This window comes from Chrysochloris asiatica, unplaced genomic scaffold (genome assembly GCF_000296735.1).
Source record: "Chrysochloris asiatica unplaced genomic scaffold, ChrAsi1.0 scaffold00130, whole genome shotgun sequence".
In the NCBI taxonomy this organism is placed as follows: Eukaryota; Metazoa; Chordata; class Mammalia; order Afrosoricida; family Chrysochloridae; genus Chrysochloris; species Chrysochloris asiatica.
Window position 1 is genome coordinate 6,008,854 of NW_006408648.1, and position 4,977 is coordinate 6,013,830.

Genomic DNA, 4,977 nt, shown 5'->3' on the forward strand with positions numbered 1-4,977 from the left:
AGTCATTGTTGTTACTGTTAAAAGAAGCCCTGGCAGTACTATAGGATAAGCACTGGACTGCTAACCACAAGGTCGGCATTTCAAACCCACCAGCCTCTCTGAAAGAGAAAGATGTGGCTTTCTGATTCCATAAAGATTTATGGCCTCTGAAACCCTATGCCAGAATCAACTCAATGGCAGTGGGTTTTAGGTTTGGGTTGTTGCTGAGGTACCACTGAGTCAGCGCTGGTCCATAGTGACCCTGTGCACACACACAACAGAAGGAAATGCTGCCCAGTTCTACACCATACTTGTTTTTGTTTTAACTTTTTATTTATTGTGATTTGAGTGAATGTTTAGAGGAAATTGATTTTCTGTTCAACAATTTAAGCACATTTTGTTTCGTGACACTTTCTTTTTTATTGTGAACTGAATGACAGTTTACTTGGGAGAACATCTGCTTTACATCATCGTTTCATTGCAATGATTACAATCTCCTCCATGCATCATCATTCAACAATATTTGCTTTCATTCCCTCTGGTTTTCTTTCTTTCTTTTGTTTGATGGGGGTGGGGAGATATACACAGAAACACTCAGGAATATAAAATAATTTGTACAACCAAAAGGCGCCATTCTGCAAGCCTACCTCCTGGCTGCCAGCACTCACTCAGTCCTTCTCTTTCCATGAGTCTAGAATCCTCAGCTGCTCCCTCTCTCCATGTCCTCATCTCTGCCTCCATCTCTGGTGGTGCGGTTTCTCTGGATAGGGTCTCGCATTCCGCTTGTCTACACCATACTTTTAACTGCTATTTTTGAATCCACTGTTGCTGACACCGTGTCAATACATTGTGATGGGGGTCTTCTTTTTCACTGAACCTCTACTTTGCCTAACAGAACATAATAGATCTAGAAATCTATTTTAAGTTTGTTTGGTTCAATTAACATGCATTTAATTGTACTTATCACTTGAGCACAAAGTGGAGAATCTAGCATTTGCCATTTTTCTTTGGAAGCTACAATTTTCATAAGTTCTCCCATTTTTTACTAGTATTACAAATTCATTACAAGTCATCAGAAGGAACATTCTAAAACACCTTTATTAGCAACATCAAATTAGTCTCTTCCAAAGTAAAATTAATTTCTGTCTGAGCTCTCAACCACTTATTTCTCAGCCCTTCCAGTCAATTTCACAGTGAGTCTAAATTGAAAGCATGCAGGTCTACCTGCTACTTCTTCCCTCATCTATTTCTGGTACCATTAGGCTTATTCAGGAACACATTAAAGGAGTTTATTATATTGTGCTTTGATTAGTCCCATCCTCTTTTCCTAACAAAGCCAATGAAATAACAATGAACGATAAGCAACCCAATTTTTTAGATGAAAACTTGAATTTATTATACTTAACTATTTTCCATTGTGAGCAGAGAGGATAAATCCTCGATGTTCTCAGCTTGCCTGTCCTTTGGGCACCAGTTTAGTTCACATAGAAACTCTATAGTGCAGAGACTCCTTTAGCTTTCAGAGGCTCTGTTCCAGATGATTTCTAATACAGTTCATCAGAGGGCTAGTGAAAGAGAGATGCAAAATGATCCTACCAAGCAAACCAACTGTGTCATGCCTGAAATATCTCCCTGAAAACTTGGGCTACAGTAAGAGATCAAACATTCACCCTCCTCTGAGGGAAAAAAGTTTTTAAACAAGTATGGAGGTATATAAGTGCACACTTAGATGTAGTTACACATGCATATACATGTGTACTTACATCTATGGATTAATTCCCACTAATCTAAAATTATGAGTATGTAGCAACACTTTGGAAGACAGTTAGGTAATAGTTTGTTGTTTTTAGGTGTCGTCAACTTGGTTATAACCCAGAGCGATCCTGTATAGAGTGTCCAAGGTGTGTCTGGTGAATTTGAACTGCCGACTCTGCAGTGTAAACCGACCTTGTGGTCGAGAGCTTATTCTACAGCGCAACACCAGGACTCCTGCTGTTATGAGATGTCATCAGTCAGTTCTCCACACACAAGAGAACACAATGCTGCTCGGTCCTGCACCGTCCTGTCCTCACAATTGTTGTTTGAGCCCACTGTTATTGCCCTCTGTGAACATGCTATCAGGATGACCAGTCCCTAGAGAAGGATACCATGTTTGGTAAAGTAGAAGGTCAGTGAAGCAAAGGAAGATTCTCAACCACATGGACTGACTCAGTGGCTGCAACAAGGGGCTCAAATGTAGCGACAGTGATGATGGTACAGGACTGGGCAGTTTTTCATTCTGTTGTAACAAGGATCACAATGAATTGGAACTAACTCAGTGGCACTGAACAACAACAACAAAAGCATATGCCTAAAAGATAAGCATATTTGTTTATCAACCAAAATGTCATAAATACTAGAATGGATAAACAATATTGTGTATTCTTTAAACACTGCGTATTACACAGCTATAAAAATGAAAGAGAACTGCTACACTCAGCACTAGTAACCAGAAAAATACACATGAAAAGAGCCCATATGAAAACTGCACAGAAAAAGCCCCCACTAACCTAGGCAAATCTGCTCTATAGGATCTCTCTAAAGTGTTGAAGAGCAAAGATATCAGTTTGAGGACTCAGGTGCACCTGACCCAAGCCATGGTATTTTCAATAATCTCATATGCATGTGAAAGTTGGCAGTGAATAAAGGACCACAGATGAATTGATGTATTTGAGTTATGGTGTTGGAGGAGAATATTAAAAGTATTATGGAGTGCCAGAAGAACAAACAAACCTGTGCTGGAAGAAGTACAGACAGAATGCTCCTTAAGAGGCCAGCATGGCAAGACTTCTTCTCCCATACCTGGGATATGTGATCACCAAGAATCAGTCTCTCCTGATCACATATTTCAGGTATGAGAGAAGGATATCATGCTTGGTAAAGTGGCAGGTTAGTGAAAGAGAAGTCGACCCCCAGCAAGATGTATTAGCACAGTGTAAGTAGAAATGGGCTCAAGTGTAACAACAATCATAAGGATGGTGCCGGACCTGTCAGTGTTTCATTCTGCTATGCACAAGGTTGCTATGAGTCGAAACTGACTCAACTGCACCCAACAACAACAACCTAGGCTGAAGTGGCCTTTTCAGAAACAATTTAATACTTCCTCATTATAAGCCTCTTCACGTATGAAAGTGTGGTTCTTTCTGTGTGCAATTTTGGTGTGGGCTTTTCTTCATAACAGCCTCAACACTGTATGGAAATTTCAAAAACACAGTTGTTGACTGAAAAAAAACAAACAAAAACAAAACAGACTCAAAGTGGCACATACTCTGTGAGTTCAGTCTTTAAAACTTTAAATAGGCAAAACAAATCTTTGCTGTTAAAAATCAGGAGTGATGGGAGGGATGTAAGAACAAACAAGAGGAGGAAGAGACAGTATTCTAAGACGCTGGTAAAATTTAATTTCTAGACCCAAGGAGTGTTGTACCCGGGAATTATGCTAAGATTTACAATTGGGATTTGTGGAATTTTCTATATTATGTTATAAGCCAATAAAATTTTAAATAAAGGGAAAAAAAATCATACTTAGAATATTCAAAACATACTCAGTAATCACAATAAAACATCATGCAAAAGAAAGACCCAGGGACTGTTGGGCCCAGAGTCAGTGACATAGCCACAGAGGACTAGAGTGGAAAGTGAAACGTCCGGCTGACAAGAAGAGAGGGCATATGTACAAGAACACCCACACCTGCAGATAATACCCACTTGACCTGGCTTCAATGACTGGATGATCAGAGCTCAACTAGAAGAAGAAACAAGAGGAAAAAAAGAGTAATCGGATACAACTTGATGAACTTGACCTACACCTATGGATGCAGTAGCTCAAAAGAGGAAACAAATCCTTACAGCAAGAATCATTTCCACCCCCTCCACACACAGAGTAGACAGGGATGGGCAACTTGGACATTGGCTACTCAAAATAAGGGGGCTACAAAGGCAAGAAGTGACTGGTTTACAAGCTTTCAAAAGGGAACCTACATCCAGAGGGCATGGAAGAAGGCAGAATCTCCACTGAGTAGTATCCAATCTGTCTGGACTCGGTTGATGAAAGAAAATGTGGATAGGTCTCTTGTGATACAACAGTGAATAATTATTATCAGGACTGCTTGTGAGGGTTGGAAATGTAAAGGTAGAAGTTTTGTAGCAAGAAGGGGAGTGATTAACTTTGCAGTCTAGGAGCAGAGGTCCCTGGGACCATCAAGGGAGAAGAGTAGAGAGCGGGACCCTACCCAGAGAAGCAGTGATGCCAGAAATGGAGGCAGAGACGATGACATGGAAAGATGGAGTGGCTGGGGACTTTAGACTTAGAGAGGGAGAGGGGCTGTGTGTTGACGACCAGGGGTTGGGGGAGGTGGGAGGCTTGCAGGGTATACCCTTTGGTTGGCTGATGATGCATGAAAGGGATTGTAGTCATGGCAATGAAATGATGCAATAGGATGAATGTAAAACTAATGTTCTCCCATATAAACTATCACATAATTTACAATAAAACATTTTTTAAAAATCATGCAAAAGAGAAATAAAATGGAAGAGAAATCTGTGAAACCATTTCTTGTGTGTGTTTCTTTCTGTGAATACAAAACAAGTTTGTCAAGAAAGATAAATTTATAAGATAACTCAAAACTACTTAGTTAACCTGTGTTTTGTGGCTACACAGGGGGATAAGGGGATGGGGAGAGTATGGTGACAACTATTTTGCCTGAAAAATAAGTTTGAACCATGATTCCATTACTTATGTTTAAGCCACCTGTCTCCCTCACTAGATTGTTCATTTCAGCTGCTCTCAGTACACAACATGAAGTCCATCAATAAATAGTGTTGCGAGGAACAAACAAGATGGTGGATCGGGTGGACGTATAGCAGAAATCTCCGCCAACAACAACACAGAATACCCGACCAAGCAGGCTCAGGGGATGGTCCCAGAACTCTGAACCACATATAAAGGAATACTTAGAA

The 4,977-nt window shown here is 40.3% G+C and overlaps 1 protein-coding gene across 1 annotated transcript in view; it reads right to left on the reverse strand.

The window, feature by feature from the left end:
• The window catches only part of OSBPL11 (oxysterol binding protein-like 11), a 185,246-nt gene that overhangs the window by 88,144 nt on the left and 92,125 nt on the right, over nucleotides 1–4,977 (reverse strand). The window lies entirely within an intron of this gene.